We start from the raw sequence: 13,747 nt of genomic DNA on the forward strand, positions 1-13,747 counted from the left end.
TTTTTCTTTTTCTTTTTCTTTTTCTTTTTCTTTTTCTTTTTCTTTTTCTTTTTCTTTTTTGCCATGTTCGCAAAGTTTCTGTTATCAAACGCCAAGTCGTCATTACGTCCTGGGCGGTCAAATCCCCCCGAGACGCAGCTTCCCAAATCATCTGACCTGCATTTTCCCATGTTTCAAGATCAAACACTGCTGATACCATGGACGGGGATCCTTTTGCTTTTAAACATTTAAGTAATAGTTTCACTACTTTCTCATCATAAGTAACACCTTTCTTAGCCAGTATTTGCAGTAACAACGATAGCTTCCTCTTCTGTCGACAGATTAGATCCCATAGTTATGCTCCAGCTGCTCACCTGTAAACGGTGATTGCCTGGGCTTCTTGCTGCAGTCCTGCTGCGAGCAGTTCGTTCAGCTGGAGTCCCTTCTGGACACTCCTGCCAGCACTTGTTCGACCATATCACGTCGGGGTCACCATTTTGAAGGGATTGATTGCACGGACTCCTGACAGGTTCTGATCAGAAGATGTTTTTCCATATTAGAAGGCAAAATATATATATCGATACAGTAAGCACAAGTCATGCACGTGACATACACAGTGCGGTGATTGGGTATACAGCAATAAGCACGAGCTCCAGCTACTAAAGTGATTGATTATGCCCCTTGATACAATTTTCTCACAAGCAGACACCACGGTTATCTGCTTGGCTCATATTCTGCATTCTTGTTCTGTGTTTCTCACACCACACCTCCCTCTAGTCTTAGTTGAAGGACAGGTCGCCTAGTTCAGTGTCTAACAAGCCCCACAGTAGGCCTCTCTTTGACTTTTTGGACACTCAGATTTGCTGTTACAGGATGTGGAGGCTGTTGCAGAGGGTGGGATCCTGGGRCAGAGGCCCCTTCCTACCAAGCTCCTCTCTAGTAAAATAATCTGACTCTGCCCCATCATCCCACAGTCTTAAAAACCAGTCTAACAGCCCTTCATGGGGCTGCTGTCTGCAGAACCCCTGCATATTCTCCAGCTCTCCCTTTCTCCACACACCTGAGGGAGCTCTCCACACTTCCCTTCTAGCTAAGGACACAAAGGGCTCTTTTTAGATGCCTATATACAGCCTCCCACCACCATCTCCAAACTGCCAGCATCTCTGCACCTTCTGCATGGGGCTCTCAGATACTACAACAATGCTCTGAGACAGCACTGCGTTTCTAGAGGACAGCTCACAGCCGGGCAGAACATCACAGAGAAACAGTCAAAGGACTCTTAGGACTGGGGATGGGCTCCCCTTAAGGGAGAGTCAGCTCATTTCCCAACTCCACAAACTCATTTTTCTGGAATTCTGCAGATTAGCAGGGGGCAGGGGAAACCTCACTCCCAAGCAGACCCCTCTGTTCCTGACTTGCAGCACCAATGTCTGAACCGCAGCTGCAAACTCCCAACCCCAGAAAGCACAAAAGCAAGAACAGGAGCAACAGGGAAGGGAAGCTAGGAGCAACAGCATGATCCTGCTGCCAAGGGAGGCAAGGAGAGAGAGGCAGATGGGAAGTCAGGCAAGGCTTCACCTTTCCCAACTGGGCAGGCCACCTCACTGATGGTGACATTTCAGGGCAGGAGATCTCAGCCCCTTTGTGGGGCAGCGTGAGATGGGCCCGTGGCAAGAGAGATACCCCTCTCCTCTGCCAGAGGTCTGGCTGCAGAGGAGGGGGCTTATATCCTGGATCCTGTGGCTGTCAGGGCAGGGGCTCTTCTGAGTGGGAGGGGAGACACTGGAAGCTTGCTCACAGGAAGGTGTCTGCATCAGAGGGACTGACCTTCACTTGVCCAAATCCATCCTCCCATGATGATTCTGTTCACAGTTCCCTCTCATTCCCTGCCCATCTCTGCTGCCTGAGGCTGTTCCTGCTGCCTGGAGCTTCCTCTGTCCCAACATCTTTTCCCTGTCAGTGCTCACAGACCCTGCCCGACCCTGTGTGTGCTCAGTTCTGCCCTACAGAAACCTCCCAGGACTGGGCACTGTCCAAGGGCATCTCTCTGCAAGCTGGTCCTAAGGAGTAGGTCACAAAAGCTCTAAGTCCATGCAGCTACAGCTGGTGCTACTGCAGGGGGCAGTGGAGTTTAAGGGGTTTGCTGATCTTTCTCACAGACCTGTTGATCTCGGAGAGTGAAGATTTGTGAATCCCAGTTCCTTGCCAGAAGAGGAAATACTTTCTCTTTTTCTTCCTCTCAAAATTAGGAAACTGAAAGCCCTGGAAGGAAATCTCCTTCCCTTTTCAGTAGCCTTTTCTTTTTAACTTCCTCTGCAGTGCAGGGACACTGCTCTGAATCACAGCCCTGGGCACACCTGGGTGCATATCCCAGCTTCACAGCCCTGCAGCCATCTTTGACAGAAAGTAGCAGCATGCCTTGTGCCGTTGCAGTGTGGCAGGAGATCTCTGCTCTGAAGCATCTTGCCCTCCTCTACAAAGGAAAGTGATCCTTAAAAAATCTGTAAGTTGAGGGATGTAATAGCTTTAGAAGACCCTTCCAGGAACCTCTGTAGCATTGCCCTGCAGTCAGAGACTTACCGCATCAGGGTCTGTGGAGATGTCTCCCACAAGGAGCTCTCCTCTCTCCTCACACTCCACGCCATTCACTTCTCTGTCATGTCTCATCTCATGTCAGCAGCAGCAAGCAGTGCCCAGAGCCTTGCTGCTCTTTGCAGAGGAGCTGCTCCTGCACACAGCAGTCTCTGGGCAGTGTTGCCAGGTTGCCATGAGCTCCCTCCATCCCAGGAACCTGCCCCCAGTCAGGAGCAGAGGCCCAGCTTAAGGCATGACTTTCTGTCCCTTGGGCTCCCTCCTCCAGGGAAATGTTCACTGAGGTGAAGCAAAATAATCACTTTTGGCCCCTCTCTAAACAATACAGAGAGACCAGTGATGGCTTTGTCAGTTGTTTCATCAGAGGATGGTTATCTACAAGAGGTGGAAGCATCCCACCTTGGAAATCTGTATTCCCGTGTCCTAAGTAGGCAGGACACTTAACAGCAAACAAGAAGAGGGTTCAATTACCCTTGGTTCAGATTTGCATTCAGATGACACAATCTGGGCATTGCATGCCCATTTAGAAGGCCCTGAGCTGGAGTAGAATTCAGCTCCCTACTTTAAACTCCACAAACACACAGGAGGTGGGATTCCCCTTGCCAAAACTGAAGTGGGCACAATAGAGATGTCTGCATGGGTGCACACTGTCTAAACTCCATTATAATCACTGGAGATGGAGGGTGGGAGTCAGCTGCTCACATGCAAACACCTGGTGACGCTGGAGGAGTCAGAGGTGGTCCCAGGCACATGTCACTGTCTGTTTGCTCTAATGGAGCAACTGGGAGACCCACTTCCTTATGGTGCATTAGCTAGGGGCCAGGAGGGGAATTTCCTTGACCATCTCAAATGACAGTAGATGCCTACTACAACTAGTGCTCCACTCACTCTGAAGCTCAGATATAGGAAGATCCCAATGTTACAAACACAAACAGCTCATGTAATTCAGTGCAGACACCTGATTTAATCACACAGAAATAGGCTGGCAGGGCCATGTTGGAWGCCTGGGATGTCCAGCAAAACTACATGTCTCTAGTAGTTACAGTATGAGACCTACAGGAGAATTATGCTTCTTGGGATATTTTGCTGGCAAGTGCCCCAGGGCATCTTGGGTTTCCCCCATGTGCCTAAACAACTGAATTCCACCACTGCCTTTAGGTACAGTCTCTACTGTCTACATGCAAGTGTACTGCACAAATGGGAGGCACATCACACCAAGGTCTCCACTTGAGTCTCTGTACTTTCAAATTAGGCCTCAGGGACTTCGACAGTGGCACCTTGTCCTGCCTGGAGATTATCTGCTTGGTTCATATTCTGCATTCTTGTTCTGTGCTTCTCACAGCACACCTGCCTCTAGTCTCAGTTGAAGGACGGGTCGCCTGGTTCAGTGTCTAACAAACCCCACACATGGGGGTGTGGAGGTGGTGGTCACAGGCTACAGCCGTGATGACGAGGCCATTGCCCAAGAGGGCAGCAACGTAGGTGCCCAGGAAGAGTTGGAAGTGCAAGAGCTGCAGATCCTGTGTCTCCGCAAGTGCCAGCAGAAGGAACTCATTCAGGGAGTTGCTGTTGGACATTGGCTCTGTCCTGGTTCAGGGCACTGTCCAAGGAGGAAAAGGCATTGACAAGTTAGAACAGGCTCCTGTGACCAAAACCCATTCCATTCCTCATAGCATCCCTCACGTTGCCTCTCTCCTTTACCTTGTTCAGCTCCTTTCCTGATCTCCAGCTTGTACTGGTGTGCCATGCAGCACATGGGTCTCTGCCTATGAGCTCTAGAAAAATCAGTCACTTAGGTTTATGAATGGAGGTGTCAGACTTCCCCATGTATTTGGTGGGGATACCTGGGGATGGGTGCCTTGACCTGAGGAAAGGGGATTTTGTCTGGTGACCCAGGGGAATATTCTCTTTTTATCCTTATGAGAGACAAACACAGCACTCATGGCAGCTGTGTCTGAAAGAGGAGGTCCTTCTAAAGGGTTCATCTCCCCAGGTTTTGCCTTCCTGAACTGGGGTGTCTGTATCTGGCTCAATCATACCAGCTCTCATTCTGCCATGGGAAAGAAACAGTGCAGTGAAATCAGGTGCTGACCCAATCCTTCCTAAACATGTCTTTCCAACTGAGAAGGACCCTGCCCTCCGATCACTGTACTATCATCTGCAGTGTTTCTCCAGGCAACGTAGTGAGAGTGTGATGTTATTGCCTCAACTGCAGCTGAACCCTCTCCTTAGCCTCAGAGAACAGGAGAGCAAAAACAGATCAGCACAGAGAGGTGAGGAAACAAGGAGTAGTTGCTCTATCGCTCCTGCCACAGGGAAAAGCAAAGAGCAAGAGAGTGACGAGCACTCAGGAAAGCCTTCCCCTCACCCAGCTGTGCACACCACCTCCCAGATGACAACATCGCAGGACAGTGGCTCTCAGCCCCTTTGCCACACAGTGGGAAATGGGCATGTTGCAATTATAGATGCCTCTCTCCTCCGCTGGAGCTCAGGCTGCCGAGGAGGAGGCTCATGCCCTAGACCCCCTGGCTGTGAGGGCGGAGGGTCTGCTGGATGGGAGAGGAGACCCAGCAGCACTTGCTTATAGATTGAATTGAAGGGGATAACAGGGAAGTCTCCAAATTCCCCCTCCCACAGCATTTATCATTCTAGTTTCCTCTCTTTCACTGATCAGATCTTCACTGCTCGGAGCTTTTCCTCATGAGAGCTGTTTCTCTCCACCCTATCTCTTCCCTATTAGCACTCTGCAAACAGCAGGAAAATGAAAACACAGACTCAGGAGAGCCCCCAGTCTTTAAGATAACCTCTGTCCCTGCCCTGACTGTCCTCTAGGAAAGGTCCCTTGGAAACATCCTGGGGGTGAGCTAGAGCTGAAAGCAGCCCCTCAACAAGAGAACCTATTTTGCCAGGGATCACTCCTTCTAGCAAGAACTTCACCGCACAGTGCTGTGGGGAGCTTCCTGCACAGGCTGAGTGCTGACCTTCACAGGCGGCACAGTCACTGCCCCAGGCACACAGCACCCTGGGGTGCAGGGACACTGCTATGAATTACAGCCCTGGGCAACCATGGGTGCACTCCCTGGCTTCACACCCCTGCAGCGTCCAGTGATGCCCTGTCCCTCTGACCAAATGGCAATGAATCCTTGCCCTGAAGCACCACCTGCTCCAAACAGGAGGAGCTGGGAGAGCCATCCTGACAGACCTTTTCATCTGTGGAAGGTGCCAGCTGCAGAAGAACCTGCTAGGAAGCACAGTGGCATTCTGTTCCCTCCTGTGCACTCATAGGATATGCGATTCCTCTTGCCCACATTTTTGGGTAAACCGAATGAGTGTCTGCATGGAAGCTCATCTAAGCTCCCATTGGAATCAAAGGTAAGTAGGAAGTTGTTCATGGGAGAAAGTTGTTCATGCACAAAAACCTGGTGGAAGTGGAAGAAACAGAGGTCGTCAGAGATATGTGCCAGTGTCTGTCTGCCTGCTCTGATGGAGGAACTATGAGACAAAAATCCTTCCAGAGCACCAGCTGGGGGCCAAGTGGAGAATCTCCTTGGCTATCTGCAATGATGCTTGTTACCGACAACTACAAGAGCTCCACTCACTCCAAAGCCAAGACATATACAGATCCCAACACTCCAAACAGCTCCTGTAATTCAGTGCTCCCACTTGATTTAATGCAATGACAAGAGGCCTACAGGGCCATGCCAGATGCATGGAGTGTGCAGCACAACCACCATGTTTCCAGCAGGTACAGCACAGGACCTCCAGGAACATCATGCCCTTCTGGAGTGGTTGCTGGCAAACACTCCAGGGCATCTCGGATTTCCTACCTATCCTCAGATAATGGTTTCCATCACTGTCTTCAGCCAAAGTCGATCCCATCTACACTAAGCATGCTGCAAAGATGGAAGGCACATCACACCAACGTCTCCACACATATGCCCACACTCTCAAAGCCCAGTTGTTCTCCTGTCTCCAAACTTTTTCTGATTCCCACTGACATGAACAGGGACTGTGCTAATGATGCAGCCACAGTGTGACGGCATTGCAGGCTGTTCAGGCCCAGTGACTTTCTCAGTGTCACCTTCTCCTTTCTGGGGATCCAGGTCACTTCTGTCACAGACCCCAAGATACTGCAGAATCACCTTGGGTACAAAGCACCTTGGGTACTGTAGCATTTACTCTCTTAGTGGGAGCCTCATGTCAGCATTACATCCTCAGCTACCATCTACACCAGCATGTCTCTGCCCTGAAGCGGGGCCTTTGCATACACAGTGTCCTTGGCTCTGGGACCAAGTCTGCGCTCAGCCCTGGTGCCACAGCTGAGGTTCCACACCCCAAATATACAGAAATATGTAAAAACTGGCACATAAAAAGCTGGAAGTAGAGATGCACAACCTGTGACAGAACTGCCACATCTTGAAGCATCTTGAGGAAGCCTATGGATCACAGAGCCTGATTCTCATGGTGAGACTTTATTCTCCCCAGTTTCCACTGGGACAACAATGCAGGAGGGTTTAAACTATCTAGGGGGATTCTGGAGGGTGTGGAGGACCACTTCCTAGCACAGCTAAGCCAGCTATACCAACAAAGGTGTCATTTTCCTGGCCTTATAACCTGCCAACAGGGAAGAACTGATCAGGGATGTGATATTCAGTGTCAGGCTTGTAAAGAGGAGAAGCAGACTCCAGACTCCGGCGGTCAGGAGAGCAGACTTGGGCCTACTGGGGGGACTAGTAGAGGGCTCCCATGGGAGGCACCTCTGAAGCACCAGGAGTGCTTGATAGTTGAGTCAGGAATTCTTTGCAAGAACACAAGTCTATGGCATTGGATGGGCTGCAGTCAAAGATGCTGAGAGAGCTGGCTAATATCTTGCAAGGCCAATCCCTATCATCTTGTAAAGGTGTGGAGACTCGAGGAGGCCCCAATGACTGGAGAAAGGCAAAGTTATATCCATTTCCAAAAAGGCCACAGGGATAACCTGGGGAAGTATAGGCTGYTCAGCCTCACTTTGATGAGGCGAGTGTCATGCAATGAGTCCTCTCTGATCACAATTCTGGGTCCATGAAGGAGAAGAGGGTGACTGGGAAAAGTCAGTGTAGGTTTACCAAGGGTAAATCATGCCTCACCAACTGCATGGCCTTCTATGTTAAAAGAACTGTATTGGTGAACCATCAGAGAGCAGTGAACATGACTTAACTGGAGCTTAGGAAGGCTTCTGACACTTTCTCCCACAGTAGACTTGCCCACCAATTAGGTCTTCATGGTCTGAATGAGCAGACAGCAAAATGGCCACATAATTGGATGATGAGGTTCAGAAGATACTGGTGAAAGGACAGTACTCTTCCTGAAGAGTTTTAGACTAATGGAGTACCACAGGCTCCTTCCTGGGACCTGTCCTGCTTTAAACCTTCATGAATAGTCTGGAAAGGGTAACTTTCACTACATTTGTTGATGACCCCAACCTGAGTGGGGAGCAGTTTTATGCTTGAGGGCTGCCACTGAGAGGGCCCCAGACATGCAGGAGGAAAGGGCTGTCATGAACCTCCTGAAATTCATCAAGGGCAAAGGCCATGTCCCTGCACCTAGGACAGACCAAAATCCTGCAGAGATACAGGCTGGGGACTGAGTGTCCATGCAGCAGCTCTGCAGAAAAGGACCCAAGGATTTTGGCAGACAGAAGGCAAAGTATGAGACAGCTTTGTGCCCAGGCAGCAGAGAAGGCCAACAGCAGCCTGGGCTGTATGAACAGGAGCAAGGCCTTCTCCTAGGAACTTTTTAGACAGAATGTGCAATATTACATCCAGTTTCGCACACCCTCCCCCCTCCCCGAACAAGGACCTCCCTGTACGAGGAGGTCATCAAGAAGACAAAGATAGGTTCTTCATGATGGTGTGTGGCAGGATAAATAGAGACAATGGCTAGAGGTTGAAGCCAGAGAGAAACAGGCTGAAGAGAAGCAGAAAACCTTTCTGCTGAGAGGATGTTTAAGCACTGGAATGCATTGCCCATCTTGTTGTCTTGCTGAAGGCACCACAGGTCAGGGGGAGCCATCAACATACACATATTAACACTGCCACAGGATAGCTTCAGTCTAGGGGGAGCTTGAGAAACAGAAGGATTCAGCCTGCAGAAACCTCATCAAGTCTTACAAAGAGAAGTGGCAAGTCCTGCACCTAGGAAAGAAAAACCATATGCATCAGGATAGTTTGGGACCTGACCAGCTGAGGAGTGATTTCATCCAAGAGAAGGCCTGAGTATTTCGAGAGGTGCCCTAGGAGCCATTGGTGCATGCTCCCTCCCTCAGAATAAGGCTGAAAGCCTACGGGGCTGCATTAGGATGAGCATGGCCACCCAGACAAGGGGAGTTATTATCCTCCTCAACTCAGCATGAGTGTGCCTCATTTGGGGGCTCTCAGGAGCTGTTCTGGGTAGTGGGAAGAAGCATAGAAGGGGAAAGAGCTACAAATTACAGCTTAGAAAGTCCAGACTGGACAGTAGGCTGAAGAAATATCACTCCAAGGGCAGTGCTGTGGTGTAAAAGGTCACCCAGAGGAAGTCTTGTGATCAGCCCATGGTTCTGTGTTTCAAGGAACAGTCAGCAAGGACAGGAAAACATCAGTAAGGGAAGGGAGATCTCAGAGTGAGAGCAAGGTGGGGAAGCAGGCTGGGAGTCTACAGTCTCCAGGAACACAGGCACAGGTGTGGGACAGCACAGAATGGCCTGAGTTGGAAATGGCCAAGGGCACTGGCAAGACTGAAGGGCCATGACAGGACTGAGGTGTGTCTCCTCGACTATGGCTGCTCTCTGCCACTGAGCTCCACCAGAAGACACCAGGGTCTCACTGCCTCCTGGCATCCAGGGAGCCTGGGAGGAGTCATGTGGTTGTCCTGCACGTGGTATTGCACACCCCCACCTGCACATTGAAAATGTCCTGGGCATTGTGAGAGGGAAAGGATCTCCCTCCCCAGGGTTTTGGGGTCTGCTGTCCATGCTTGGGCATTTTGCTTGATAAAACATATCAAGGATTGGCAATCAGAGCTGTCTGCACATTTCCTTTGCCTGCATGTAACCCATGAGAAAAATTTTTCTGCTCTAATCAGCCCCCAAGGAGTCTTTGTGGATAATGATCCTCAGGGGGACCCATTAACACTTGACAAAATTTGGGCTTTGCTTCTGAATTTTGCTGCTGGAACATTTCTTCAGTCTCCTCTCAGGAGCTGAGCTGCGTCAACTCAGTAGCAAATGTACTGAGGGCTCATTAAAATGGAAAAAGCCCCGACGAACCATGTCTCTCACTATAATTTTCTTCAGATCCTGTAGTCTAATTGGAGAAGTGTCAAGAGTGTAGATGAAAGATGGAGACTTCAACAATATACAAGTATTCCTACTTTTAAGGGTTTCTTTTAGGATTTTTATATTAAAGCTTTCAGAAGAAGTGACAGCAACAGTCTCCTGTTGAGATCCATCCAGAGTGTCTCCTAGGGAAGTCAGGACATGTAGGAAAAGCAGTGTCCTGGAGGTCAAACCCTGGGAGGACAACCTTCCTCCCCATCTCCCCAACGCGGTCAGTGCTCTCCTCAGCCACCTGGGACTGACATCACTCTTGGTAAAAGCTAATCTTATTCCACTCAAGTCTGCAACTGAGTGTTTCAGCTCATAGGTCCCAATTTCCTCCTGCTTTCCTAGACAACTAGCTGCAAATCTTCCAGGATTTTTTTCTTATTGCAAAAATATAAAAAAGAAGATAAAAATATAAAAACAAAATATGACATAATTGCATTAAAAAATAATTGCACTCCTCAACTCTATACTAAGTTACCTTCAGTGAGGGTCACTCTCCACAAGAGGTAGCCTCACTAGAAATCTTTTGGACAGATAGGAAACGGTAGACACAACCAGAATTACTGACTTGGCTAAAGGGACAGATTACTGAAAGATGGAATAAGCCTTAAACTCCCTGAAGGGCGAATCAGCAGCTTAGTATCTTTATGAACCAAGAGTAAGAGAAGGAGGAAAACCGGAAAAAAGGGAAAATTAAAATGTCCAGTTAGGGCACTGTAAAGGTGATGCTAGAAGATGCCAATTTAATTGGAGCATGTGGAAAAAGAAGAGAGAGTAACTCTGCTCCTATGGGTCCTGGGCCATGCTTTAGGCTGTGCTGTTCTTGGGCATCCCTTCCGCAGGAGTCACACCAGGACAGTGCAAAACTAGGACAATCAGGAAGGCTGGGAGTAGGGACATTTTCAAACTCCAGCAGCTGCAGAGCTGGGAGCTGGTCACCTCACAAACACCTGAATGAGCCAAAATGCAGGTCTGGAAGCACTGCCTTTCCAGCTCTGCACCAGCATTTGGACAGCAGCACTGCACYGTGTGGGCACGTCCTCAGAAGCCCAGGGTCAAAAATGTGGGGGATTCAGGGAGACAGGGCTGTACAGTCTCCCAGGAGAGGCAGGTTGCTGGGGATATGCACAGTGCCAGGCACTGTAGCCAGGGGAGAAGCACTGCCCCAAGCTGACATGGAAAAGCCCAAGGACCAAGAGAGCTTCAGAGATGAGAACTGCTTTCCCCAGGCTCAGCCAGAAGGAAAACTGGACAAAATTAATGGAAAGGGGGAACACTTCCTCCTATTTACTACCTGTTCTGCCCCATGGCTTTGGAGTCTGGCAAGGAGCAGCATCCCAGGTAAAGCCCTCTGGATGATGTGTATTAAGGTTAGCTCTTTTCTGGCATCTCATCTCCATCTCAAGCACTGCAGACCAGTGCATCCTGTCCTATACTGTTCTACATCCTACTTCTACAAAGAGAGTGACCCACAGTAGTTATCAGTTTTCAAACTCACCAAAGTGACCCACAGGGGGAAAACAGTTTGCAAGCTCACTAAAAGCATCTCAGTGCCTGGTCACACTTTGTGCTGTCATGTGGATGCCATATGACTTTGATCCTGTCTTTGAAAGATGCCAGCCTCCAATCCAACCCCCAAGCCCCAGCTTCCTGTAGAGGTCTGCCCAGTGCAGAGACCTGTTGCTGCACAGGCACAGACATGACCTCTCTAGTGCCTCATTTTAAATGTTTCACAGCCTTTGGCACCATGTGGAGATGTTTCTGAAGGGTTTATTAGAAATATTTGGAACTTAACTGGGGTGAGGAGAGGTGACTGCTTCCCAGGATGTGATGGGAAATCTCTGTGCTCTCTCCCTGGCTGTGCCATCTTCATGGCGATGACCTACTGAGTCCCCAAGTGACACGAGCTGAGGTCACAGTGGGGAGTGACACATCACAGGAAGGTCTCCCTGGTGCCACAGTGATGTCCTCACTTCCCTGCAAGGCCCAAGTGCTGCTGGGCACTGCTCTCATGCTCCCCGATGCTGCCCTTCAGAGCTGCTTCATGGCAAGCAGCAGGGACAGGAAGCAGTGGGAACATGTTGGGACTGCTCACTAACAGGCAGAGGAGCAGGGATGTGTTGGAGAGTGGTTTTGGGTGACAAGAAAGGAAGAGCATCCTTCCTCCCTGCATACAGAGGTGAGCTGAGGGCAAGGGAGCAAGCCAGATGGAGGCTCCTGCACTGACACTATCAGCTTAGACTCCAGCTGTTTATTCCCAAGTCTCCTATGCGCTTCACCAAGGGTAAGGGCTGCAGGGGCTGCTTCCTGACATGTCGCACAGAGAGAAACTGCAAAAAATGGCTGTGGGCCCTGATCTGTGGGGTGACTGGACAGTGTGGGGGCTGCCACGAGAGCCTTGCCTGAGGGTGCTGCCTGGTTCAGGGGAGAATGTGGCAGCCAGGACTGCTGGATCCTGGGAACGGGGCTGCCCTGAGCCCCAAGGCTCCTGTGCTCCTGGGGCTCTTCAGCCCTTTGGATTTATTCCCTGGGGCCCAGCCCAGACCCACAGAGAGCAGCTGCTAAGCCCTGGGGCTGCCATGGGGAGGGGGCCAGGGCAGAAGGGGTGAGAGGACATGGCCCTGCCCTGCCCTGCCCTGCCCTGGGGGCAGCAGCACGCTGCCCGCAGGCTCCAATGCCCTGGCCATGCCCAGGGCCCCCACGCCGGCACCAGGGCTGGCATCAACACATGCCCCAGGGCTGCCCCCCGCACCCAGCACAACCCCAGGACGCAGGGCAGCAAGGAGCCCCGTGGGGCCCCTGCAGTAGAGCCTAGCCCTGTGGGGCAGCGGCTGGGCCCTGGGGCCCCGCACTGCCCAGACACCATGGGGCCGGCCTGAGACAATGACTCTGGAGCAGCCTCCCCAGTGTGTCTGTGAAACAGAGGGAACACTCTGGGCTCCTCTCTTCTGCACACACCATGTCCTGGTGCTTTTCCCAGGAGACCTCAATTTCCCCACAAGCACACAGCTTTGTGCTCCCACACTGCCCGTTCACACACACATGCTGCAAAATGGCAGCAGTTTTCCTCTCCCATGACTTTTTGTGCTTGTGCCAGGCTCAGGTATTTGATGTGTGTCTCCCAGGAAAGGTAGCAGGCTGGGGAGGCTGCTAGAGATGGTGAGGATCCAAAGCAATGGATTCTGGCTTTGGAGGGATTATCTGCACCTGAGGAGTGCCTCAGTGAGGACAGGATTTATAAATACCATCCAAGGCCACCTCCTCCACCAGCTTAGAGATGCTGTTGGGCAGGAGACGAAGTTTTTGTCACATGTAAGGGTGGAGCTGGCCATTTCTGCTCCATTTCATGACATCTGGACACCTGCAGCACTGCTCATGGACCACYAGGGTCTGGATGTGGCTCCTCTGGCTTGTCTCTTGAGGAGATGAAGCTCACACCTGTGACCTTTATGGCCAACAGGTCTCCTTTCCTCATCAGCTCCTCCATCACCTCTGTCAGGAGGTTGTTGTTAATGCACTCCAGAAACCTCCTGGATGTCTTGTGCCCTGCAGTGTTGTCCCTCCAGCCAGTATCAGGCTCAGTGAGCACCAGGGCCTGCACACAGGAAGCTCCTTCCAGTTACGTGAAGAAGGCCTCATCTGCTGCCTCTTCCTGATCAGGTTTCTGTAGCTGAAACCCAGCTGCCATGGGGCAGAGAGCTCAACTGGACCTGACTGTGATAAAGAAGCTACAACTGGTTATGGATGTGATGGTCAGGAGCAGCCTTGCCTGCAGTGATCGTGAGATAGCAGCAGAAGACTCTGGAGGTAGCAGCCCTGAAATGCCAGCAGAAA

This window comes from Rhea americana, unplaced genomic scaffold (genome assembly GCF_003343005.1).
Source record: "Rhea americana isolate MKP2758 unplaced genomic scaffold, rheAme1 scaffold_586, whole genome shotgun sequence".
NCBI lineage: Eukaryota > Metazoa > Chordata > Aves > Rheiformes > Rheidae > Rhea > Rhea americana.